Below are 27873 nucleotides of genomic sequence, written 5' to 3' on the forward strand. Positions count from 1 at the left end.
TTGACTCATCAGTGAGCACTCTTCGCCTCCCTCCCTCAGAGAACTTGGATCAGAGACCCTGCCAAGGTTTTGTTCTCCTGTAAGATTCGGTTTCTCTCACAGCATCCGCAGACTCGAAGCGCAATCCATCTCTCTCAGTAGGAGGGTTTGTCAGGACATTTGTAATCACTACCCCCCCTCTGCCCCCCCCCCCCGGTGCCCTTGATAGCTTAGAAATGTTTTACAGCAGGAAAGGAATAATTCTTGCTGAATCAATTGGAGACAGCTGAGTTCCCTGAAGATGATGTCCCAACCAGATTCTGTCTTGGGTGGTTATGTTCTGCCTCCCCAAACTCCCCCCGCACAACGAGGCACAGATATCATTTCCAGACCTGGACTGCTGTGCACATTAGATGCCTGTTCCAGCCCAGAAGTGGCTACATTTCACTGCTTGATGAAGTGACCCCTCTCTCTAGTTTGCAGAGTGCTTTGGGATCCTTTGGATGAAAGGCACTAAGGAAATGCAAGATGCTAGGGGGCTCTGACCCGATCTGCGATCAAGGGCAAATATTGCTCAAATCCACCTTCTGCTCCCTGAAACTTCTGCCCCAGGGTGGGACTGCCGTTTGGCAGGGAAATTGACAGCACGACACCCATGGGGAGTGAGAGCACAAGAGCAGCATGTCCGCAAACCAACATGCGACTCCACTGCAGAGACTTCCCTATATAAACCTCATGGGCTTCTCTCTCTTGATGCAGCAAGCCGAGGGCCCTGCTGCCCCGCAGAAATGAAGTGGAGATGCCAGTTTATGGGGGGAGGAAGAATATTGCTCTGCGCCCTGCTTACTCCAGTCACCAGGGCCTGCAAGATTACTGGGTCAGCCCGCAGAGGCGCTATGCATCTGGCAGCACATGGGCCACCCCCAGGCGGTGGCTGCTTATCCTCCCTGGGAACACAGGCCTTTCCGAAGTAGAGTCTGTCCACTGGCCAAGCTGCTGCGGATTGAAACACAACCTGGTGTAAGTACAGACCCCAGCAGAACGTGGGGCTGGGGACCTTTGCAAGGTGAAGAGGGGGCGCAGCGGTGTGGGAGCTCGCAGGGACAGAGTGAGGTGGAACACAATCCCAGCACTTAACCCACGGCTACTCTGATCCTGGGGGCTGCAGTTGGCAGCTGATCTGAGTGTCGGTCCACTAGGAGGCTGTCACCCAGGAGACACTCTCTTGGGACAGAGTGGATGGAACCAGACTTGGAGGCAATGGGGCTAGTGGTTAAAACAGGGGATCAAGAGTCAGGACTCTTGGGATCTGTTTGGCTCTGCCCTGGATCGTGTCCTGCTCTGGGCCTCGGTTTCCCCAGCTGAGGAGTGGGAACAAGTCTCACCTTCCTCCCAGGAGCGGGGATGAGGGAGGAACTCATCTGTGTTTGAAAAGCACTTTGGATTCTGCAGATGGCCGCTGCTGTGGACAAGCTAAGTGCTATCACGGGGGCAATGCTCTCCGATTTGGGACCTGGCTCACTCACCTTGCCCTGGTAGCTAGCCTTGGGGGTGGCCTGCTGGGGTCCTGTCCCCCCTAGCCACAAGAGTCAGCCCAGCAGAGTCTGGTGCCAAGTGCAGGAGGCCATGGGACACGAGAGGTGGCAGCTGGAATGAAATCGCTCTGGCCTCTGAACAGGATCCTGGGCCACTGACTCATGTAAAGGCAGGGCATGGGAGAGGGTCAGCAAATGGGTGAACCCAAAGGGCCTTCCCAAACCAGACCAGGCCCCATAATGAGCCAGGATTATCCCTGCTGGAGCTAGTCACTGGCCTTTAGCTGGACACTGGCAGCTTTGACTCTCCCTTGTTCATACTGTTAATAAAGCGAAATCCCTGACGTGGCAAATGCAGGGTTTATTTACCCTCCCTAGGTCTCACGCCGAGGTAGGTTCTGCATGGTGTCAAGGGGGATCGGATGGGAGCCAGAAGGTGGGACTGGGGGTTCCTTGGCTGGCTGGGCCTGTCACCCCATCATCCTCTCACCCTCACCGTCTCCCTCCTTCTCTTTCTTAAAGACCCCCTAGGAAGGTGCAATGGCTCTGATTGGCCAAAAAAAAACCAGGAGAGGAAGGGAGATTTGCCATTCACAACACAGTGTCTGAGATGCCAAGGAAAGGGTTAATTAGCTCTCTGTAGCGGCTGAGTAACAGTGTCCTGGCCTCCAAGTATGCTCGGCCAATGGATGTTTGCTCCGATGAGGTCATGCTTTTTGCTTGCATTTCATTGGCTGGGCCAGCTTGCCTCTTGATACCCTGCAGAGGAAAGTTATGGGGGTGAAGTTGGCTGAGAACTGGTGCAAACTGGCTGCCTGGAGTCAGGAGCAGGTTCTTCCTTGGTGCTCCTGTAGTTCAATTCACATCCCTTCCCAACTTCTGATTCCACTGGTGCCGTGAGCACCAGCAGGCCGAGTGCCAGGGATAAGTCTGGGCAGGTCCAAAAATAAAAAACAGGGCCACATCTGACAGCTGATCCAAGCCTAGGAATTCAGGGAGCTCCTGGGAAGGATCAGATTTAAAGAGAGTGTGTGTTCGTGCGTGCAGCAGGTAGATCTTTGCACGCCGAGCAACACCCCCGAATCAGCCAGAAATAGCAATAGCATCATCAAAGCAGCCAAAAGGTACCTAATGCAACATGGAGGGAAAGGATCTGGTTTCAGCAGGTAACGCTGATGAACGTGGACCAAAACCACAGGTTCTCAGAGTCGGGAAGCTGGGGAAAATTGGACAATTTTGATCTTGTTTCGTTATGTGGTCTCTGATTGGACGTGTGCAGTTGCTCCTTTTTGGACTGTGGAGCAGGTTATAGGAACATTTCTCTGGATCCTTCTTTTTCTTGCTCTCCAAAAAATCATTTTGTTATTATTTGTGCTGAGGTAGCACATAGGAACCCCCGTCGTGGAGCAGGGCCTCCCTGTGCTAGATGATGTACAGACACAGAACAGAGAGACAGTCCCTGCACTGAAGTACTCACAGTCTAAATATAAATCATCTCTCAGTCTGTCTCTCACACTTTTGTTTTTCCTTTCCCCTGTGGACTCTCTCCACTTTCCCTCTTGTGTCCTACGGTTTCTAGATAGGGAAAACAAGAAACGCACCTTGGTTCTTTGCCTTTTCTGCTTTGCTTTTAAAAAATGTGTTATCAAAAACAAAGCAGCAGCATGTTCCAGTGATGGGACTGGTTGCCCAGAGAACTGGATTCTAATCATAACACTTCTGCAGGCTCACTGTGTGGCTGTAAGTAACTTCGCCCCTTGGTGCCTCAGTTTCCCCATCTCTAAAACGAGGATGATTGTACTTCTTTGTAAAGCACGATAAGAGCTTCAGATGAAAGGTGCAGAGCATTATTGTTATTCTAGCGATAATATATTACCTTTGTCCAAGAGTGACTCATTTAGCCAGAGTTTGCAAGGCCTTCCCCAGTCCCCTGGCTCAGGGAACCAGGCAGGGAATGCAGCAGAATTTACTACTGTAGGGCTGTTCAGCTCCCCCTTTCCCTCTGAGCCTGCATCTCTTGCTGACTAATGTGTCTTACTTCTAAGCTTTCTGCCCCAGTTCCAGCTTTGCCCATTGAGATTAATGTGGGAAGCTAGAGCACCAAAGGTCTTTTTTTCAGGACAACAGTGACTCTTTCTTTGATCTTTTGACGCTGAAAGTTCACAGTACCGCAGTTTAATTGAGAGCTTCATATCCTGGGCAGAAAAGGGCCTCAGTCAAACCTCCATATGCAACACCCTCCCCAGCTCTGGGGACACCAGATCCAGAGCAGGATCCAAGCCTTGCGTCTCTAGACCTGGGTGAGGAGAGAGAAAGGGTACAGTCGAAGTGCAGGCTTTGGCCGTGGAGGTTGCACACCGACATTTTCCAAGGGAAGATCAGTCGTTTGCTTCGTACGGAAAGGATCAGCCCATGGACATATATCAGGTTTCAGAGTAACAGCCGTGTTAGTCTGTATTCGCAAAAAGAAAAGGAGTACTTGTGGCACCTTAGAGACTAACCAATTTATTTGAGCATGAGCTTTCGTGAACTACAGCTCACTGGACGTATAGTAACAACTCCATGGAACATCATATTGCCATATTCCAAAAGCACCAGGCTCTCCCTGGAGAGCTACCAAAGTGTTTCCATGAACTGTTAGCAATATAGGACTTATGACACACAGCTGAGCTGTCCTGATTCCATCTAGATGACAGCAGTGGCCTGCAAACCCACAGACACATATGGCAGATGGTTGCGAAATGGAGGGCCAAATTCCATCCTCAGTTAAACCCAGACAATCTAAGGAAGGACGGGGTGTAACGTGGGGCAGGATTTGGCCTGTAAAGTCCGGTCTTGAGTCGCCATCATAATCCTTAAGCAGCAGCAGCCCCATGCGTAGCTGCCAAAACAGAGCCAGTGAACGTAGATCCTTATTACTAATTACACACACACGCTCATTTTGTCACCCAAACAAATTCATTTTGTGGGGGCAGGCGGGGCAGGGGAGGGGGGAAAACTAATTAGAATAAATTCAGAATAATTTGTTTCAAGTGCCTTTGCTCCTGGAGATAACAACTCTTGGGACAGACCCAACCACCCTTGGCTCTGGGAGAAACAGGGCTAAACAGTAGGATTTAATAGCAGATTCATTTCGAAACCACACACCAAATTAGACAATCAGCGAGAAGAAAAGCTAATAATAAAGCAATCAGACAGGTGTGGGGCTGAGGGACACATGGGCGGGGGGGGGGGGGGAGGAGAGGGAGCAGGAGAGACTGAAAGGAAGGGAAAAACTAAACGCTTTGCATTTCAGTCTCTATCCCTTCCATGGCTTTCTTCTTCCCTCTTCTCTCCCCTGCTTAATTCTTTTCTGGCTCCTCTTCATCTTTTTTTCTCCCTTCTGCCACTTCCCCTTTTCTCCCTGTCCCCTTTCATTCCACCCTCATAGGGGATTCCCACCCATCCTGCTGGCCCTTTATGTTTCTCTCTGTAGCAGGAGCCCTGGCCCTTTCTCTGCCATTTTCATGCGTTCTGGTCCCAGCTGAGCCTGTGCTGCTCTCTCACCATCTGTCTCTGCGTTCGTCAAGGCGCGAGGAACCGCCAGGGCTGGCAGGGGCGAGATCACCAAAAAGCACGTGGCACGGGGCGGGGGGGGGGAAGGCGCTTGCTGGCTCACCCTGGCATGGTACAGGGGTAGTGGTGCCAGGTCTCTCTTTAGGCTCCCAGGGGTAAGGAGGCCATGCCCAAGTATGGAGGCTGTCACAAACCCCATGGACATGACTGCAGAGCAAGGAATCAGTGCCAAGCTGTGTAAGGGCACAGTACCCTCCCGTGGCCAAATCTTTGAATAATCCCCTGCCCCTCGAGTGCTAACTGGTGGCATCCGGGCTGGGATTTAGGGTTGTGGTTATTTTATTGGAGAGAGAAGTAATTCTAAAGTTCTCTCTCCAGCCTGACCTGCGGTAACCCCCGCCCGTGCCCCTCCAGCTCCTCTGACTTTTCCTAGCACCTAACCCTAGGGCTCCTGCTATTTCAGCCTGTGCCTCTTCCCAGGAGAGATTGCCAATCCACCCACTTCTTCTGGATGTGTTTTCCTAATCAGCCGAGACCGCTGAACTCATTGCACTTGTAAGATGAACAGAAGATCAGGCCTCCAGGAGTGAAAATTTAGTGTATTAACTCCTCCAGCACTGCTCAGTGCTCCAGGGCTTCTGTTTCAAAGTGCAGATGTTTTCTCATCCGTTCTCTGATCTGCCTCAACGAACACCAGCATTTTACCTCCGTATCCACAAGTCGGCTTCCCACAGCCCCGGACTTGGGTCTCTCCTGTGACCCAGCCGGGGCTACTGCAGCAATGTGGACTCTTCTGGGGGCAGTTCCAAGCCAAGACTACACACTAGTTACAGTGCGGGTCCAAAGCCTGGTTTGGAAATCCCCAGAGATGAGATTCCCGGCTGGGAATGGGGCATGCAGTCATTTCAGAGGCCACAGACACAAGCAAGTGAAAAAGAAAACACTCCCCCTATAAGAGCAGATGGTGATTTATAGAATTACAGCGCAAGGCATGGCCCAAGGAGACCAGATGGGACTTGAGGGGAAGAAAGGGAATAAAAATGGAAGAGTAAATAGAGAAGGAACTTTACCAAGCTGGCACCTTACAGCTCCTATAAATATTTAACAGCCTGCATCCCTGTTCTTGTTATGAAATCTAAGGCATTAGCTGCTTGCAACGCCAAAACTCACCCTCCTCCCTGAGAGAATTTCAGCCTTCAGCTGTTGCCAAGGGAATTCCCAAACCAAGAGGACAGCAGGTCAGTGGGGCAACAAACGAGGGGGCTGGAGCATCCAGGTTTGGGCTGCCAAGGAAGCGGGAGCTGATGCCAACCGAAAAGGCATCAGGAAGGTTGTGGGTTCCTGCAAGAGGCAAGTGAATACGTTTCAAACTTTCCTAGGCTTGTGTAACCCACTCACCCACAGGCCTCAAATCCCCGGCCTCAAGCAGATGTCATCTTCCCAGGACACAGTTGTTACTTAATCTTCAATTAAATAGTTAAATTACTTGAAAATTAACTTCTGTGTAAATAACCCCCAGTGATCTGTAGAAAATAAACCACACAATGCTCCGGCTTTGGTGCTGCCCTAGGACACTAAGGAAATAACATCTGTATAATCACCGTGTCTTTGTTTCCAAGCAGGCCAGTTTAATGCTTTTTTCCCCCACTGCCTGTCCCCAGCCCCGCACTGCTGCCATCTCACTGGTCCTTTCAGATTTGCAGCCTTCAAAATGTGTTTTTACCTCATCACACAGCCAGCTGCTCGGTATAGAGCCCAGATTTGGGCCCCAGTTGCTGCTGGGCATTCAAAACAGGCTTCACCAACCCAGGAGCACACTACTCGCTGCTGCGGAGGAGCTGAGAACGGCAGCTCAGCGCATGAATGATGAGGTCTCAGGGCCAATGCTCCTTTGAATCCTGGGACGGTTGCAATGGGAACTGTGTATAAGGACAAACCCCTTGTAAAATGGTGGAGTGGGTCAGCTGATTTGGCAACAGTCTTTGAGTCAGCACTTCTCTCTTCCAAGCTTTGTGCACACAAATTGAAACAAAATGGGCCCTGCATGTCCAGAAACCACCAAGACTGCATCTGATGAAGTGGGTTGTAGCCCACGAAGGCTTACGCCCAGATAAATTTGTTAGTCTCTAAAGTGCCACAAGGACTCCTCACTGTTTTTGCTGATACAAACTAACACGGCTGCCCCTCTGAAACCTGCTCAGATGAGTGCATATCATGGGTATTTATACTATAGTCTAGACTCATCACTGTCCCTGTGTAAACAACGACGACACCCGGGTATGTTTATTATTGCCTATCACCCTGAGCCAAACAAGCGAGGCTGGTTTTTGCTGTTATAATTGCGTCTACACTAGGGGCTTCTGCCAGCACAGCTATGTCAGGCCGGAGTCACAACTCCTCGCACCGCAGCAGGGCTATGCCAGCAGAAATCTGTAGTGTAGACATAGCCTGAGGGACAACACATTCCCCAGTGGAACAGGAGAAGCGGGGCTTGATGGTGGGACACTGTTATCTAGCAACAACGGATTAACCCTTTAATGGGTGTCACTGACAAGACAACTCTCCTCCCATTCTCCTGTGTGAAAGAAGTCTGCACATGTGGGTTCCTGTGGGGCTGATCAAGGATATGCTCAAAACTCCAGCTTGTCCTGCCCAATCTCTTTGGCCTGTGACCCGCCTCTCAGTCTATTACCTATCTCCCATCGCATCCCCCCACTCCATCTTTCTTTCCCTTCTGCAGATGGAAATATCGCTGGCAAAATCTCAACCATTACTACCTGGGCAAGAGAGTTCGCCGACTCACGAGCCTGTGACCTGTCACCCCTGAGAGGGTCACCAACCCAGGTAAGTGGATCAGTTCCCGTGTGCTATCTGCTGCTCCTCGGGGGACAGCTGGAGTCAGGGAAACCCTGGGGCTAAACACTCTGCGAGGTCAGAGGTAAATAACGGTCTTGTCACCAGACCCAGACCGCACCCTCTGAATCCACCACGAGTACTGGGAGACCGCACGACTCGTTCATCATCAAGGTATCTGAGCGCCTATGGGAGCTGGGGACCCACCTTCTTCCTATTATTATTGGACAGTTATGTTACAGGAGCGCCTAGAGGTCTCAACCCAGTCGGGGCTCCATTCTGCAAGCTGCTGTACAAACATAACGAATGACCATCGCTGCTCCAAAGAGCTTACCACATAAAGCCTTCTTCACTGTCCCCTTTCCCTACTGGGGACCTGGATGTCCTAATCAGTCCATGCCTAGCTAGAGGAGCCTGGGTGCTTTGGAAGATGTTTTGCCTGAGTAAGGATTTCAGGCCTGGCCCAGGGACAGAGTTCCTCCCCCAGTGCCCTGGTTTCAGTCTCTCAAGCAGAGTCCCTGTCCAGATCAGCACAATCCCTCACCCTCGTTGCCCAAGTGGCATGTCAGGCCTTTCCAACGTGACTGAGGTGAGGGACACAACCGAAACCTCCACAAGAGGAAACTCCGCCTCCCACGATTTCTGCATGCCCGGGGAGGTTCTTCCAGCTGGTTTTATAACCTGACATTTCAGAGGCCAATGGACCTCTGAGCCTTGCACCCAGAGGAGGAAGTGAGCCAATGAAGGGAAAGCACATGATGATGAAACACGCGTGCTGCTCTTCCATGCTCGCTGGCGTGCATGTGCCAGATTGGCCTATGGCATGTGGCAGCAACAGCTAGGGATCCCAGCAGACCCCGGCTCTTCTGGAAAAGACCTGCTAGATTTAATTTACAAAGAGCCAAGGCAGGGGCTGCCCCAAAGCAGAGCAGATTGCAGCTGCCCTCCTGCTGCGGCCTGTCAAGACTACAATTTCCAGCGTGCGGTACAGTTCTTTCAAATTGGAGCATTGCATGCTGGGACTTGTAATCTCATTGGGCTGGGCTTCTGAATGCACCACAAAAGTGGCTGCCAGAGCTCTGTGGGCTGCACTTATCCTTCAGCAGACAGAGCTGCACATGTGGTCTTGGAAGCAGCTCTCACAATGTCCAGAACAATTACTGGTGCCCAGTTGGTCTTTGTTAATGGGCCATCTGAAACCGGGAGCAACAGAGCCAGCTCTTCAAGATCTAGGTACGACCCAAGCAAAGAACCCCTTAAGCTGGTGAACAGCAAGCGGTAAACGACATGGAACGGTGACAGCGCATCACATCTTGAGTAAGAACACCTTTAGCGCACAGAGCTGTCATTCTCACGTGCACCTTCCTTCATAGGAACATGGGCATTGCCAGACTGGATCAGACCCAAAGTCCATCTAGTCCAATGTCCTGTCTCCAACAGTGGCTCATGCCAAATTCTTCAGAGGAAGGTGCAAGAATCTCACAGTGGCAGATATGGAATAATCTGTAACCATGAAAGCCTCACGATGACCCCTAACAGTTACAGATCAGTTTAAGCACTGAAGAATTAAATTTTTTTATCCCTTCCAAAACTCTTTGTTTGCCTTAACTGTTATAACTCTGGGTGTTCTTATTATCCTGTTGAACATCCATTCCCTCGCTCTTTGAATCTTGCCAAATTCTTGGCCTCAGTGACATCCTGTGGCAGTGAGTCCACAGTCTAATTCCATAATGAGTGGAGGGGGGGAGTATTTCCTTTTATGAGTTTTGAATTTTGCTACTTTTCAATTCCATTCAGTGTCTCCTTGTTCTTGTGTTGTGAGACAGGGAGAAGAAGCTTCCTTCTCTAGAGGATTCATTATTTTATATACGTTTACTCTGGCCCCTTTCCTTCATCTCCTTTCTAAGGTAAACAATCTTAGTCTTTTCAATCTCTCTTCATAGGAGAGATTTTCCAGGACTTTGATCATTCTCATCACCCTTCTCTGAACCCCCTCAAATAATACCCTATCTGACATGAGTGACCAGAACTGTACACAAACGCACACAGAGATTTGTCAAGATAGAAGAGAGCATTGATGTACATAATAGCATTATAATACTTTCCATATTATCCTCCATCCCGATCCCTCTTCATCCTAACATCTTGGTTGCTTCTCTGTCAGTTCCCAGCCATAGAGGGGAGGGAGGAAAAAGACAATAGCTCCCTGGCCTACCCAGCCCACTTGCCAGGAAGCATTTCTACTTGCACCGGCAAGCGGCTGAGTAGGCTTCTCAAGCCTTGCCACCATGTGTTACACACAGAACCTATGACATCCCTCCAAGTCCGACCGTCATGAGGCACATGAGATCCTCGCACCTGATCCTCGCTGCAGTGAAAGAGGAGGCTCATCCAGCCGGGTTCCCAGCTGATTCTCACGTTGGCCAGTTATACCCTGAGGGGCAACAGCAGCTAAACTGGGACCCCAAAATTCCCCTCTCCATCTCGGAGGCTAATGGAGATTGGAGCCGAGCAGTGTCCCAGTGCTGGAATCCACGCGCACGTGCAAACTTGCACAAATGCACATGCACACCTACAAGCTCACGCGTGTACTCACCAGTACGTGTGCCCACGCACAGGGTACATACACACTCATGCCTGCACGACATACGCACACGCAGACTCAGGCGCATGAGCTGTTCACAGGCTTGTGAATGATCCTGGAGCCACCCAGTGTATTGGCATCCACAGGAGGAACCGGTCCCCCAGACATACCTGGGGCACCACCGAGCGTTTGCAGAGTGAAACTCGCAGTCCCTTGCAGCTGACGTGCAGTCACCTCTGCCTTCCCCTTGCCCTCTCCCACAGGAAGCTGAAGCAGCCTGGGAAATCCCTTTGGTATCTTGCAGGGGCAGTCCCTGGCTCCATGTGTCAGTAGCCATCAGGGGCTGCATTCTCGCAGTCACAGCTATGAATATTCCCATTATGTTCGGCCTCTGCCCCCCGCCCCTCCCCAACGTTTCCGTGTTGTTATTTTACACTTATGCCATTGCTACCGCATGTGATCATTTCGGCACAGCAACGGCACCTGCTGCAAGTCACGGCTGGCCGGGGGGTTGGGAGGGGGAGACAGCAGGTGCTGTGCTCTGGGCTCACCCTCCACCCAGATTCCTGGCTATCACAACAGCATCCATCCACTCACTCCTGTTTGAGGGTGGGGTCGTGGATCCAGACACCCTTCAGCTCTGGCGATGTTTGATTCCAGGGCCAAAGACTGCGGCTAATGGCCCAAACCCAAGTCCCAGATCCAAACAATCGGAACTCCCGGCCCCATCTGCTGCTTTATCACCCCCAGCTCTAACCTTACAGACAAGGAAAACATTGCGTGAAAATAAATGAATCCCACACCACCCGCTCATCACCACTTCCCCCTCTACAGCAGCTTCACTGTGGGCCTGTGCCACCAACTTAGACCCTGACAGGTTGAGAGCCTTGGCAGAGATGCACATGTCTGTATATGGCCATGCGCAGGAATCTCTTCACCTGCCCACTGATATGCAGCTACTTCTGGGGTGGAATGTGGCGGCTCTTTAGCATAGCAACAATATACGACAGTTTCGGGATGGGAAGAGAAGCACGGGGAATGTGCATTTAAACATCTATGTTTCAAAAGAGACTCCATTCCATTTTCTCTACAAGGAAGGACTGCAGCTCCCAGTGGGATTCAGACCAAAAATGAACTAGGGTTGGATGCAGGGGAGCTAACAGGGTCCTGTTATGCCAGGGAGGGAGGGTTGCTGTGTTGAGGAGGAAGCTTTGCCTAGTGGTTACAGCACAAGCCTGGGCGATCTGGGTTGTGTCCCTAGCTCTGCCGCTGACCGAATGTGTCGCCCTGGGGAATTCGGCTCACTTCTCTCTGCAGCCACCTTTGAGGGGCAAGGAGCGATAGCAAGGCTGTGATCGCGCTCAGGAAGGGAGAGAGCCATCAGTGTGGAGAAGAGCATGACTAGGTCACAGAGGGGCCACCCCTCAGGACCATCAGGGTCACAGGCCCCCATGATCTTCCTGAGAAAGGACAGGGCCAGGGGGTGGGACACATGGGGTGAAGCGGCCTGGCCCATGTCTGAGGAAGCTGCAGATAATCCCCTGCCTGAGTGCCAGAGCTTCGGGCCCTGTCTGTCCTGGGGGGCAGGTGTGGCTCAGAGAGAGAACAGCTGCCTCCCCCACCCCTTGCTCCTTTCACGGCTTCCTCACCCCTTGCTCCTTTCACAGCTTCCTCTCCCGTCACTGCCAGGGGCTCGTCCTGCTCTGTCCAGACCTTTCATCTGACGCTCTTCCTGCCAGCCCTGGAAATGGCAGGCCGCTTTCCTGTCCCAGATTCCTCTCTTCTCCCTGCTCCCCCAACCCCAGCGCTTCCTGCCTGTGACCGGCCAGTGCCAGCACAGGGCTGTGATTCACTCACCACGACCCCCTCCCTGTCCCCATCCTGCAGCTCTTGGCTACATCACGGCTAATCAGCCAACTTCATCAGCGTCACCCCAGGCCCCTTCCTCTCCACATGCTCTTTCCCCCTCCTGGCTTCCAAAGCCTTGGCTGGAGCACACCATCTGGTTAATACCCTGTCTACACTAGGAAAGTCTGTACCCAGCTCGGTGCTAACTGGAGTACACACAGGCCCCCAGGGAGGCCACTGGGTTTGTCTAGTGGACTGAGCACTGGCCCACAAGCTAGGAACTCCTGTGCTCAAACCCGAGCTCTGCCACCAACTCTGTTGTGCGGCTTTGGACAAGTCACTTAACATCTCTGCCTCTCACTGTTTCTCCTGGGGTGGGCAGATTGCGGGGCCTGAATGATTCAAAGTGTGGAAGAGCCAAAGCGCTCTGTGACAGGGCTTATTCCTCAACTAAGCACGTAGGACCTGGGCTTTGCCCCTGTGAAGGGGGCATCCAGATGACTTACCCTGATCTGACCGGCTCTGTCGGAGAGGCCCACACAGCCAGAAAATAGAGAAACCTGAGATAGGGATCGTCCTCTCCCCCACTGATTTCCTTCTCTTTCTAGTCCCCTGAGCCACATGTGCTCCTAGGACAGGAGCTCGCTCCCACCTGTATGGGGAGAGATGAGCCATTTGCAGCCTTGACAAGGGCATTGTGCATGGCCCCTTGTCACAGCTGCAGGCTGGAGCTGAGTCAGCCCACCTGAGATAGGAGGAACGGAACGGGGGCACGTCACACAGAGCTTACACAAAACACCTGGCAGAGAGAGCTGTGCAAAGAGCCTGGCGGGGAGGGACAGCTACCAGCACCCTGGGGAATGGTCGATTTTGAATAGAACTGTTGTAATTAACAAGATTGGGGTTTAAAATCAGCACCCAGATGCTCTCTCCCCAGTGTGGAGAGGCCAGGTTTGTCATTTTCGCTTCTGTTTTCCCTGTTCTCAAGGGTCCCCTCTGCATTAGTTCTCCCTTTACCCCACTCTGGGTTCTCACGTCCCCCATTGCGCACCCCCCAACGTTCCATTTCCTCTGTTTGTGCCCTCCAGCCTCACTTTCTCAGCCCCCCTCCCCCAATGCATTCCCCATCTCCCATTGCCCCCCAGTAGCTCCTCCCTGCCTCCATCTGCCTCACCCTGGAGATGAGGACCTGGCGGGAGGCAAGTGTCCCAATAGGACAGTCTTGTCCCCTGAGATTTCCAGCCTAATTCTGCAAGCCCGGGACATTTGTCTATGTTTTGATGAAGCACATGAACTGCTGCAGCCTTGTACGAGCTGAACCTGACCTCCAGAACTTGAGGCTCCAGGTCCTTGGTCTCGTCCCACTCACCTCCTCAATAGATGGCCAGTGAGGGGTAGCTCTCTCTAAAGACAGGGGTGAAGCAGCAGACGAGGAGTGAGGTTCTAGTCAGAGATTGTAAGACCAGAAGGCATCAAGACCGATTTCCTGCATAACACAGACCTCACCAGTCATTCTGCATCAAGCCCATAACTTCTCCTTTGAGCCAATGCATGTCTTTTTGAAAAATATCCAGTCTGGATTTAAAGACTTACAGTGATAGAGAATTCACAACACCCCTAGGTAGATTCCAATGGTTAATGTGTGCCTTATTTCTAGCCTGAATTTCTCTAGCTTCAGCTTCCAATCTCTGGATCTGATTATGTCTTTTTCTGCTTGATTAAAGAGAAATCATAAATCTCTTCTTCATGTAGGTACATGTAAACTGTGATTGAGTCCCCTCTTAACTTTCTCTTGGATAAACAAAATAGATGGAGATTCTTGCATGTCTCACTGTAAGGCAGGGGTCCCAGGTCTTGAATCATTCTTGTAGCTCTTTCCTGAATGCTGTCCAATTTTGTAACATCCTTTTTAAAGTGTGGACACCAGAACCATACACAGTAAAGATCTCACTCATGCCGTATCCAGAGGTAACACCATGTCCCTACTCTGACTTCATAGAATATCAGGGTCGGAAGGGACCTCAGGAGGTCATCTAGTCTAACCCCCTGCTCAAAGCAGGGCCAATCCCCAATTTTTGCCCCAGACCCCTAAATGGCCCCCTCAAGGATTAAACTCACAACCCTGGGTTTAGCAGGCCAATGCTCAAACCACTGAGCTATCCCTCCCCCCAGTGACTTGATATTCCCCTGCTCATACATCCAAGAATCACGTTCATCCCCATAGCTACAGCATTGTACTGGGAGCTCATGCTCAGCTGATTATCCACTATGACTCCTAAATCCTTTTCAGAGTCACTGCTTTCCAGGATACGGGCCCCATCTTAGGACTGTGCCCTGCATCCTTTGTTCCTCGATGTATGACCTTGCATATAGCTGTGTTAAAACACATGTGGTTCAAATGAGCCCAGCTACCAACCGATCCAGGCTGGCTGGTATAACTGACGTGTCCTCATCATTATTACCACTCCAGACTTTGTGTGTCACCTGCAAACTTTACCCACAATGATTTTAAGATCTTTGCTTAAGATATTGAATAGCATTTGGCCAAGAACAGATCCCACGCAAAACACTCCCAAAGGATAAGGAGTCCCCATTTACAATGACTTTTTGCAATCTATCAGTTAACCAGTTTTTAATCCATTTAACATGGGCTGCACTGATTTTGTATAGTGCTATTTTTTAACCAGATTGCCATGTGGGACTAAGTCAAATGCCTTACAGAAGTCTAAGCATATGATGTTCTAGTCTATATTAATATTTCTGTCTGTGTTATCCACTGGTTAAAGGAGAAGACTGGGAGTCAGCAACTCCTGGCTTGGCCACTGACCCACTGTGTGACCGTGGCATGTCGCCGCTCTGTGCCTCAGTTTCTCCACCCCTACAGTGGAGAGAATGATACTGACCTTTTAAACTTGTATTTGCCGTGGAGCACTCTGAGCCAAACTTTTTCACCTGGGCTCACCACAAGGACAATACCTTTCACTTAGAATGGCTTTAACCAGACAGTTTCAAAACTCTTTACAAAGGAAGGTAACTGTCATTCTATTCAGTTTACAGATGGGGGTGGGGCGCAGGCCTACCTAATGAAGCCATGTCTGTAAAATGCTTTGAGACGCTGGGTGAATGGAGCCGGACCAAAGACATGCCAAGGGTCTAGCATCACCGTAGGGGCTCTGCAAGCCCTTCTGTTCTTCACTGGGTCCCTCCCCATTCTGGTTCTGGAGCTGCAGCTCTGGTTTGCCCAGCTTTTGCTGAGGTCAGTAGCTTCCTGGAGAGAGCCAGAGGGCCTCGGATGAACCAGCAGAAACTGTGAGGGGCCCATTACTCAGCCAGTGAGTCATGACACAAGCTTGCGAGAGGCAGAACACAGCCTGTGCGGACGTGCCCCCCAGGAGAGGTGCCCCATCACGGATGGAGTCTGATCAGGAAGGTGAGTCAAAGGGACGGGATCTGCAAAGGGGCCTGGAGGGGAAGACGCTTCCGGGTCAGCGAGGCTGGAGCGCGCAGTGAAGAGGAAAGCGCAAAGTTTCAGTTTCCTTCCTCCAGTCCTGTCAGAGGTGACACCTCCTTCCCAGCCCTCTGCAGTGACGGAGAGCCTCCCCCGCAATGTGAAGTCATCACTTCCGCCTCCCTCATGTCCCCACTGGGGCCCCAGTCCTGGGTGTGAGAGGAAATGCACCTCCCTGAGGAAAGAGCGGGGTGGCAGGGATGGGTCTTTACAAGGGTTTTGCACTATGTTACCTGCAGTGGTTTGAAACTGGTTTCAAGCCTTTATATTGCATCCACACTAGGGGTTGTACCCCTTTAACTATACTGGTAAAAAAACAGACCCCAACCGGAATTGGTACAAACACAGTGTATAGACTCATGGGTATGCTTGGCACCCTCACGCTTCTCCTCGTCGGCTCATGTTAGCTAATTAATCTTCACCCCACGCCCTGGGCGATGCGTATTTTTGTCCTAGTTTACAGATGGGGAAACTGAGGCACAACGTGGGGCAAGTGACTTGCCCAAGGCGTCAGTGTCAGAGTCAGAACTGGAACTTCTTGGTCTGGGGACTGCCAGAAAACACCCATGGCAGTGAGCCTCAGACCCGGGCTCATGCTATGGCGCTAACGATGGTGGGGTCAGTGTTCCTGCCCAGGCTCTGAAGCCCACCCTCCTCCCCAGGCATCAGAGCCCAGGCGGGAATGTATGCACTGCTATTTTTATTGCTGTAGCGAGAGTCCCACGAGACCGAGTCTGCAGATGCGAGCTCTGAGACTCACTGCTCTGGGGTGGCAATTTTGCAGTCTAGACATATCCTTTGTGGCTCACAGGCCTGGACTCAAACCACGAGGCCATGCTTCTCTGTATACTCCTGGCCCCACTCTGTGGCTCTTGGTGGATGTTCAGAGCCACTGTAGACCGTCATCAGCAGGGGGAAAGGGTTGCTTGAGTGGGGCTCAGCTAAGGCTCAGTCTGAGATCACAAACCATGATGTCAGCGTACGGAAACCCCGCTATGACCCAGGTGAAAGAGGACCCAACACATGCCCAGCAGCGAGGTGTGAAACACACGGTAGTGTTAGCAACCCACCACGGGCGAGACCGGAATGCCGCTGGCACCCGTAACTCCTCCCTGCATGTTCCCTGATCGTGGAACAGGCGTGTTACATGCATGACCATATCAGCACCTGACCTGGTCCCCCAACAACTACCGCCCCAATGTGTGTTGCCTTCTTCCAAGCTCCTCATCGCGTGACAAGGGTTCTACCTGTCGGCTCTGAGCGGCAGTGAAAACTGAGGCTCGCCCAGCCTGCTCCTCAGCGGTTCTCCTGCTGGCCTGAGACACCTATTATATCCTGAGGGGGTTGCAGTGAATGTGCATGCTCCTTGGGCCCCGTGGAGCTTCGCACCATCAGGGTAAAGCTTGTCTGTGCTGGAGGGAGAGCTTTCTCAGGGGCCGGTCCAGACTGTGGAATGATCTCCCCCAGGAACTAGGGACAAACCTCACCACTTTCTGCTCCAGGGGCCAGGAGAGCTTTTTCCATCATCCTTCTCTAACCAACAGACAGAGCAGTGTGTACGTATTTACAAATTTTTTTAAAGCCCTACCGAACCCTGCGCACACAGTTTCTCCACTGGGGAGAGGACAAGAGAGAAAATGAACCAGTGTGACCGCTAGTCACGCTGATTGATGCACTGACTGCTGGAAGGCGCTCCGATGGGGATGCAGGCGGCACAAGAAGCCATCGAGAAAAGAAGAGAAAGTGGCCCTCTGAAATTCCCATCTCCACCTCTGAGACTAGCAGAGGTTGGAGCTGGGCATTGTCCCAGGGCTGGGGGATCCATTCACATGCACGCACCCACATGGCTGCCGTCTCGCTGTACACTCTGCTTGTGCGTCTTCCCCCAACTTGTGTCTCTCTTGTCTATTCAGATTGTAAGCTTTTCGGGGCAGGGACTGTCTGCTACTCTGGGTTCGTACAGCCCCTAGCACAAGGAGGCCACATCCTTAGTTGGCCCTTAGGCACTACCGTGCTCAACACAATTAAACATATACAAATGCATGTGGGCGCACACACAATATACCTGGAGAGAAACACAAACACCCATGTGCACATGCAGAGGTACACAACCATCCATGCACAGCCATGCACCTGCAACACACACACACGCCTAGAGAACCACAGATACAGAAAGACACACAATCCTAGCCGAGGGTTTCTCCATGCCCCCTCGCAGGCTGCCAGGGCTCGGGACCGTTGTGGTCAGCACGGCTCCGGGGAGCATGTCCCTGCAGCACAAAGAGGGAGTTTCAGATGGGTCCTCCAAGCAGAGCAGCTGCCACCAGCTCCAGTCAATTCCCCATTCATCTCAGCACCACCAGAATGCAGACGGGGCCTTAAAGGGACACTGTGCACTTGTCTCTCCTCTGCCCCTCCCCACCTGAAAGACTCACCCTCATCCCGTCTCTGCCCTGCTCAGAATTTTTTGCCCATAAGTGAAACAAATGATACTCTGCCCAAGACTCAGGATGCCCCTAGGAAAGCTCCCCCTGCTCGTGTCAGAGATCAAGAGCAAAGGATTTAGCCCTGATCCCTTCCCTGGTCCTGCAATGGGATTTGCCACCCTGGCTATCGCATAGTCATCCCTCCATGCAGGCCCTGTCCACAGCCCTGCTAGGTCTCCAGCACAGTCGTACAGAACACAGTCGCACCGCTCCATTTGGAGGGGTGGGGTGGGGGAGCCTGGGGGAAATCCAGGCCAGGACTCCAGAGGAAGTTGCTAAGTCTCTCTCCCTGGGCTAATGGGGTATTCCCTGCTCCTCCCTTCTCCTCCCGCTGAGACTCTGTTTAAAACAGGATTCACTGGGTTTGTCTCTGGAGAGCTGGGTGGTGGCCTGGTCCCTCCCAGGACAGGAGGTAGGTGGTTCTCTGCTGACTTCCCCATGGGTGCAGAGCAGGGTGGGAGAAGTGAATGGGACCCAGAAGCTCCCTGGGAGATATACTGCAAAAGTGCCTCATGGGAATTGTATTCCCCTTCAGGAAAAGTTCCCAACGGCGCCTGCTTGATCCCTGAGACGGAGATGTGACCCCAAGTGGAGCAGCCCCTCCTCTGCTCCCCAGACTCCTCCCCAACACCTCCTGGCTGGGACTGAGGCTTCTGAACAGAGTGGCTCCCTGGGCCTTGGCTGGCTGATGGATGTAATGCTGCTTGCAATAAAAGGGTTGGAAAGCACTTGTGTCCCTGACTGCTGTGCCCTGGAGGTGGGCAAATGCAGGAATCATTCGCTGATCAGACGGCGGCACCCGGGATGGGGGGCGTGTGTCAAAGCAGGAGAAGCCATTGATGAGGGCTTGATGGAGGCACAGAACTGCACTGTTTGATCAAGGGCTCTCTCCATCCTCTGCCAGGTGGTAGCCCCTTCTGCTACTTCCCGTGCAGGTACAGCAGGGCAAGGTCCCTCCCAAGTGCATGAGGGAATGCTTCAGGCGAACAGCCTGGCTGTCACCCTGGCCTGGGTGCCGCAGCCCAAAGTGAGTGTAGTCTATCGGTGCGGCTACCTCTCCAGACAGTCAGCCTGTATGTATGCTACAGCATGCAACCTGGGCTTGCTGCACAGCTGCAAATTACTCCCCACTGTGCACCCCTCCAGCACTCCTGGATCCCTGCCAGTTGGGATATTGGAGAAGCATCTGCCAGCATCCCGTTTCTCCTGGGCAGGATTTGGTGTTTAACTTCAAGTCCCATGTAGGACAAACTGATGGGAAATAAGGATCTGCCTGATCAAACCCTGGTCAGAAGAACCCAAATCCTTGTGAGGGTCAAACAATTTTCATTAATTTCCCCGGTCTCCACTCCCCCTTGGCCCAGGCTCATTTGCACACCCAGCTTTCAGAAAGGGGAAGACGTGACATGATACCAGAAGAGGTTCAGCTTGCGGGAATCCTGACCGAGCCAGTATCAGAAATAGTGTGCAGGGGTCTAAGTACAGGACTGCGAGCCAGGAACTTGTGGGTTCTAATCCCAGCTCTGCCACTGACTCAGTGGCCTTGGGTAAGTCACCTCCCAGCTCTGTGCCTCAGTTTCCCATTGGGAAATTGACCCTCACCTCCCTTCTCCTCACATGGTTGTGAGGGTTAATTAGGTGAATATCAATGAAGTGCTGGGATTTCCTGCCCTGTTTCTAGACCTGAAAGCTTAGCTGTTCTGGACCTGGGATTGGGTTATAGGTTGGCCCATTACAAAAGGGGCAGGTCCACAGTGAAATCTTAGTCCCATTAATTCAACAGCAAAATTCCCCATTGACTTCAATAGGGTCAGGGTTTCAGGTCAGAACCAGGCCTCCTGGGAATGGACACTGCCTAGAGGAATGTCCTATTTTCCTGCGCGGTTCAACACAAGGGATCATTTAGCCTACAGGCTTGCTCCAGACCTCTAAGAGTCAGAGTCTGGTGGCTTTAGAACTCAGGGGCTCCTGGTTCCTAGTCCTGTATTTAGACGATAGTGCCGTGGCTCCTGATGCAGGGGATGTGACATTGGCCAATGTCAAAACCCTGCCCTGGGTCCACCCAGCACAGGGGAGTTTTTCAGGTCGCCTTCCCTGTCAGCTGTGACCATAATTGGGTGTCTCACAGCAAAGTGCTAACTGCTGTGTCACTTCCTCATTCAAACTGTGCAGAAAATAGGCATGAACAGGCAGTTCTTGGAGCTGCCCAGTGTGACTGCATCTTGGAAAAGCCACTTGGGGAATCCCTATTTCTCCTCTCCTGTGTCACGGGGACTCCCCCTTATTGCTGTGCTCAGCACCCACACACACTGCAAGCTGAGCACAAAAGTAGCCTTTAGCTACTGCACTGTTGACAGCAGTTGTGATCTAAAATCCCCCCCTACCTCTGGGTGCCTGTGGCCCGATTGCCTGCCAAAGCATCAGCTACTTTGTTAGTCTCTAAGGTGCCACAAGTCCTCCTTTTCTTTTAGCTAGAGCAGTGTTTCTCAACGACTGGTCCATGGACCGGTGCCCGTCCGTGAGATCTCCCTGACTCAGTTTAGAAAGGTAGCAAGCTGGTCCCTAGTAACACAAAGGTTGAGAAACACTGAGCTGGAGCAAACACAGTTTTTGTACCTATATGGCTATGGTGTTTATGGGCATGGGTTTTTACCAGTGCCATGCCTAAGTGTGGATGCAGTGATACCCAGATAAAGATGCCTGATACCCCTGTAAAGCTTATTCCTCTTCCTGAACAGGAATAAACTATACCAGTATAAATATAAACATAACTGCATCCACACTAGGACCATTTTATCTGTTGGACCAGACCAGTGTGATTAAAGAGCTACAACTTGTAGGTGTATGCAAGGCCTTCATGAATTCAGTACAATCCCCCTGCCCTACAGTTCCTGGGGCCTGAGAGCTCCAGCTCTCCACTCATCTCCCATCACCCTGAAGCAGAAGCTGGATCACATACAGCCGCTCAGCATTTAACCCTTCATTGCAGGTGGACTGCTCCACTTTTCAATGTATTGCAGTACTAGCATGATTTTACACCATTTAGCTTAAACCCCTTCTCAAGCATCATAAACTAAACTGAAAAAAGTCACTTTGATACTGGAATGTAAAGGGTGAGTTATACAAGTGTAATTAGATGGGTTAAATTCACACCTTAGGTTACACTGAAAAAAATTCTCCATTTTGACAGGGCCTTAGAGGGATTTAGCATCAGTCAGTGAGAAATTAACATCAGCGAAGGACTTGTCTACACAGGGAGGCTCAGGAAAATTAAACTAAATGTGTTAATTTAATTAGTTAGTAGTTTTTAATTAGTTTAATTTGATTAATTTAATTAGTTTAATTTGATTAGTTAGACCACATTAAACCCCTGTATGGCTAGTGGCCTAAATTTGGTTTAGCACAATTCACTGCCCAAGTAAAAGCAAAACTGAATCAAAGTCATTTTCATTCTGGATAAGAGAGTCCACACAAGGATTTAATGTGGTTTAATTAATCTGCTCTCAAGGGTAATTCAGATTGATTACCTTTTCTGCGTTTTCATTGTGGACAAGCCCTAAATCACTATTGGGCACTCTCAGACTGAAATAAGAGTATCCACATAACAGAGATGCGCTGATTTCTAGATCAGTTTAGTTAAATCAATGCAATTTTCTCACGTAGACAAGCACTGACTCAACCCCTTAGGTTCTGCAGGCAGCCAAGGTTAGCGTCTACCCCAGGACCCCAGCCCTGGACTCTGAAACCACCCAACCAGGTCTTTAACTGGCTCCTGGCAGGTAGCCAGGCCTGATGACAGCCCAGACAGTAACTGAACTGTGGGCAATGAACTGGCAAATTAGAGTATCTGTCATAACCCTTTCTATTGTGGTGGCATTAGCACATGGTGCAGTAAACCCACAGCGGAGCGTGATGGGAGCAAGACACCTGTTCAGCCACCCCACAGTTCCTGCCTCCAAACCAAAGCTAGGGCAGAAATGAACAGGGAGGATGGCAGAAGCCCAGAGAGTGCCATGGGAGGCAGGTGGGTCCTTCTCAGCTGCTGTGTTCCATGCCTGGCCCTGTCTTGTTGGTCTGTCTGTCTTTCTCTCCCTAGGGGCAACATTTCTCCAGTTCCCTGAGCAAGTGCTGTGCCTCTCCCATTCCTCATGCTGTGCTTGGGGGCCCTTACCCATCACACCTGGCCCAGGACTTCCTGCAACCCATATAAAGGGTGCCTCTGCCCTCCCAGGGCCCACAGCCCTCAGGGGTAACCGCACAGCTGGGGTCGCAGACTCGGTGGCCATTCCAATCATTTTTCACTTTAAGAGAAAAGGAAGAGGAAGAATGAGGGTTCTGTGTCTGGGCCGGGCGTCAGCGCTGGGACAGATTCCAGAGATTACAGAAAGGAGAATTCTTCACATCTCCACACTGACCCCCGACCCGCCACCAACAAGTGTCCCCATGTCCTGGCAGCAGCCTGGCGAGTCAAGGAAACACAGGCTGCCTGTGTAGGGGGCTTGGAAAACAACTGCACTAGCTCCGTTTCCAATTTCCACTCCAATAGCAGCGTCTTTCTTCTGTTCCCTTCCTGCGTCTCCCTCACCCTGACTCTCCCTCGCATCTGCTGGGGCCGAGCTCCAGGGACGCTCCAGGGGGGCTGGAAGTGATCGCTGTGCAAGGGACTGGATGGTGGGGTGTGTCGCCAACATCCCCCGCACCAGCTGGAAAGGAGGCGGTGAACAGAGCCAACCCAGAACAGCAAGCCCCAGTGACAAACCCGGTTGAGATTTCCCCTCCCACAACCAAGGGCCTCTGGTTCATGGGGCGATTACACCTCTGTCTAGGCCAGCGCAGAGGAATCCCACGAATGTGTCGAGATACCTGGAGCCCAGCCATTCTCAGGCACTACAAGCAGACAGGTTTGTTCTGGGTCACTGTGGCTACGGCGATGAACCAATGAGCAGATGCCTCTGACAGCCTTTGTGCTGTACAGGGCTGCTGGTCCCTGGGGTGCTGGCCCCAGAGAGGGGCTCAAAGACGCAGGGTGAACATGGAGGGAGAAGTCTGTCTAGGGGCTATGCAAATGGTGCAGGATCCCAGCTCCTGTCCACACTGCTTTCCCAATGAGGAAATGCAGAGCTGGGGCTGTTCGAGCTGGCCCTGAAACTGTTGTCCGGAAGAACTGGAATCTCATTCCCTTAAGGGTGGTTCAGGACAGCGGGATGGGGAGAGCAGATGTGGCACGCAGAGCTGGAAGCCTGACCTGGAGAGTCCGAATGGTCTGGCTCCAAGACATCTAGTCTGGGCCCATGAGAGAAGAGCGGCTGCCTAATGGCCTGTGATGGGATGTTAGATGGGGTGGGATCTGAGTTACCCAGGAAAGAATTTTCTGTAGTATCTGGCTAGTGAATCTTGCCCATATGCTCAGGGTTTAGCTGATCGCCATATTTGGGGTCGGGAAGGAATTTTCCTCCAGGGCAGATTGGAAGAGACCCTGGAGGTTTTTCGCCTTCCTCTGTAGCATGGGCCACGGGTCACTTGCTGGAGGAGTCTCTGCTCCTTGAAGTCTTTAAACCACGATTTGAGGACTTCAATAGCTCAGACATAGGTGAGATTTTTCGCAGGAGTGGGTGGGTGAGATTCTGTGGCCTGCGTTGTGCAGGAGGTCAGACTAGATGATCATAATGGTCCCTTCTGACCTTAGTATCTATGAATCTACGAATCTATGCTGGGCTCTGGATCTGGTCTTCCTCAGAGTGACAATCCAGGATTCCAATTCAGGCCCATCCCTCGTATACAAATCACATGTAATACACATTTCGATACTGCTTCCCACCTCTGAGGGTTTGGGGGGGGGGCTACTGAAATGAAGGGTAGGTGAGTATTAGCCCCATTTGACAGAGGGGAAACTGAGGCACAGAGTGGCAAAGTGGCTCACCCAAGGTCACCAAGCTCCTTGAACCAGGAGTCCTGAGTCCCAGGCCTGTGCCCTAAGCACAAGACTTCCCATAGAAAGGGGTCAGGGTTAGATGCTCCTCTGGCCCTTTTGGCTGCCCCACAGAACTTGTGTTGGGGTTCTGACCCTGCAGCAGGTTGCAGCTCTGCCCTCCCCAGCCAGCCCCTTGGAGTCGGTGAAGCCTCCCTTTGCTAGCAAAACTGTGATCCTTTCCCACTCGAGCCTCTGAAAGAAAAGACAAGAAAAAGGTACAGGAAACACACATGGCGGGAGGGTGTTTTCTCCAGGCCCAGGAAGAATATCCAGAGCCATGCGGCAGGCTCCGTAGAGAGGTGAGGTCATGTCACAGTATCAGAGCTTTTGACTCTCTGCCCTTTGTTTATTGCACAAGACACCGAGGAAAGTTGCCTGACAGGTTCTGCCAGGGACTGACATCGGGATCTCCTGGCCCTGAGAGGTATCAAAGGGAAAAGACTTCACAGTGACTGTTGGGCTGATGAGAGAGAGAGGCACCCAGAGAAGTGGATTGGGGAGGGTGATCGCCGGGCGCGCTCAACCCTGCCACGGAAGGCCTTCCGCTAGGGGCAAGTTTCTCTGGCCTGGTCTGCACTGGGGTCAAAACTGGCACAGACCCGACAAAGCTATTGTCAAACCCATTTTGCAGCCGTGATGGGTGCAAAGACCGGTCTGCACTGCAGAAATTCTGCTGGTTAGAGCTGCTGGGATGTTTGTATAAGACAAGTGGCCTGAAAACGGCTTGCTAGCTGGTTAGAACAACCAGCCTTTCCATAGGTTTAATAACCCACATAAGCTTAACCAGTTCAGTTTGAACTGATTCAAGGGAAGCGTGGAGGGAGGCACTCTGCTATGACGTGACTAGTCCTCCTGCGGAGATCGGACAATAAATCAGTGGGGCTTTAGAATACCTCCCAGAATGCACTGCTTCTGGCAGTCGAGCTGGGGCCTGTGGGATAGCTACCCCAGAGGGCATTGTGACTGTCGTGGGCGCAGTGCAGAAAACCAATGCAGCAGAGCTAGCATGGACACATGGAATCAAGCCGTGTGTGCTCAATTACAACTGGTTCTATCCTCGAGCACTGACGAGGCCCAGGTCTTCGCATATGGAACCTAGCCCAATGTGGTGCTGGTCCATGACAAGGGCTCTTAAGTGCTACCCCAACACAACTAAACAGGTTGGACATGTGCAAAGCTTCCCAGTGTAGGCAAGGCCCGTAGCCCGTTCATTCTTAGGCCGCTCTGCTGGGACTGCCAACGAGGGTGCCAATTAGGATGGTGGATTTTGCAAGGCAGGCACTTGCCCACTAGGAACTGGACTGAGACCAACAGCTTGTTTCACACAGGCCAAAGCATGAACAGATGGCAACAGGGTTTGGTCGCAGCCAATCCAGACTGAATTCAGGCTGGTGACTTTGACTTGAAAGAGACAGAGTTCCAGCCCCACTCCGTCCATCCCCCTGCAGACCCAGACCCTGCAAACTGAAGGACAACAGCTCCTGTGAGTGACTCTCCTTCTTCAGCCACTGCAAGAATTGGCTACATTGGTAGCTGCCTCTCACTTCCCTACAGTAGCTGACACGCTGTCTCCACTGCCTTGGACCCAGATGGACGTTCAAGGGAGTCAGCTTGGCCCATCAGTGCTGGTCCTTTCCTCAGCAGGCTCAGTGGCTCTCCAACCACCGCACACATGCTGCAGGATTTGTTGGCAGAGACTTTGGACACATTTCTCCAGCGCTGCCTTCTTTCCTTCTCTCCCTCCTCCTCCTCCTCCTGTCCTCCCCAAGACTCAACCCGTTCCCATGAAAACAAGGTTTCTGGCAGCCTTTGTCACTTGGTGTCTTGGGGACGTTTGCCTTGATATGCGAGATGAGATAAACATAAAAGACATAACTCCAATTCCCAATTCACTGTGGTCTGGGGACTTGTAAGTGGCTGGGACCCTTGCGGAAGCCCTGGGGTTGGGGCTTGGGAGGCAGAGAACTCACAACCCAACTTAAGAACATAAAAACTTCCATGCTGGGTCAGACCAATGGTCCATCTAGCCCAGTATCCCGCCTTCCACTCAACGCTTCAGAGGAAATGAACAGAACAGGGGAATTATCAAGTGATCTATCCCCTGACATCCAGGCCCAACTTCTGGCAATCAGAGGTTTAGGGACACCAAGAACATGGGGTTGCATCCCTGACCATCTTGGCTAATAGCCATTTAGGGACCTATCCTCCATGAACTTACCTAATTCTTTTTTGAACCCAGTTATATTTTTGGCCTTCACAACTTCCCCTGGCAATGACTTCCACAGATTGACTGTGTGCAGAAGGATTTCCTTATGTTTGTCTGAAACCTGTTGCCCATTAATTTCATTGGGTGATCCCTAGTGCTTGTGTTATGTGAAGGGGTGAATAACACAACACTCCTCTGAAAAATTTCTCCACACCCTTTACTATTTTATAGGCCTCTGCCATATCTGGCTTTAGTCATCTCTTTTCTAAGCCGAACAGTGCTAGATTTATTAATCTCTCCTTATATAGAAGCTGTTCCATAACTCCTAATTTGGCCAGTTAAGAAACAGATGGGTTGGGAAGGGAGTTGCAGGTGGCTCTCATGAACCCTGGTGGCAGCCATGACGGAGGACGGGCATTGAGGAGTATAAAGCAGACACACCGGGGAAACCTCAGGGCTCACAGCAATGGGGACGCTCCCCCTGGATGAAGAGGGGAAGGGAATCAATCCGTTTAGAAATTACAATGAGGAGACAACTGGAGATGGCCCCAAGCCCCAAAATTCAGGTGTTCAGATTGAAGGGGTTTAGTTTGAGCCTATTCTTAGTGGACACTTTACAAACATCTCTCATAAGCCAGGCCTACACCAGAGAAATTCAATTGCTCAGAGCCCACGCAATGTGACTAGAATGCTTTGTTCACACACAAAAGCATGGCAGGTGGAGAGCTGCAGATGAACAGCCCAATAACCGGTCAGAACAGATTATCTTTCAGAAGGTTTATTAACCGGTTAACACTTAATTGGGGTTCAGTCTGAGCTGTAGACCAGGCACAGACATACTGAAATCACTCAGCCAGCCCTCCTCATACTGCACCAACAGCGCCTTGCAAAATCTCTCAGGATTCTAGGAGCTGAGCTGGGAATTGTGGGAGAGGCACCCAGAGAGGATCACCACTGAAATGGTTTAAGAAAGAGCTGGTGTGGACGTGAGGCAAAACTGAAACCGATTCAGCAAGGGTAGTGTGAGGGCACGGAATTGTCTATGCTTAAACCAGCCGCAGTCACAGTAGCTCAGACGAGGCCTCTCACCTTGGTGTCCATTTCAACCCGCCTGCGAGGCAGCTCAGTATCATTATCCCCAGTAGATCTATCAAAGGTATTTATCTGGCCCCCATCAACATGGCAACTGAACCTCTCACATTAAAGATGGTCTGCACCATTAGACACCTCAATGCCTTTAATATCTGGCCAGAAGTGACTTGCCCAAGGTCCTCCAAGACTCCCACATCGTAGGCCAGTACCCTACCCACTGGGCAATCCTACCTCTCCTATACAGCTGGGGCATAGC

At 51.6% G+C, this 27873-nt stretch overlaps 1 long non-coding RNA gene across 1 annotated transcript; it reads left to right on the forward strand.

Annotated features, from left to right (window-relative positions):
• The first annotated feature begins 702 nt into the window (after positions 1-702).
• On the forward strand, positions 703-19058 carry LOC144929553 (uncharacterized). Its single transcript, XR_013634833.1, has 3 exons — positions 703-999; positions 7810-7913; positions 18884-19058. It is a non-coding gene; the product is annotated as an uncharacterized LOC144929553 (long non-coding RNA).
• Positions 19059-27873: the final 8815 nt, after the last annotated feature.

Source organism: Lepidochelys kempii, chromosome 19 (genome assembly GCF_965140285.1).
Source record: "Lepidochelys kempii isolate rLepKem1 chromosome 19, rLepKem1.hap1, whole genome shotgun sequence".
In the NCBI taxonomy this organism is placed as follows: Eukaryota; Metazoa; Chordata; order Testudines; family Cheloniidae; genus Lepidochelys; species Lepidochelys kempii.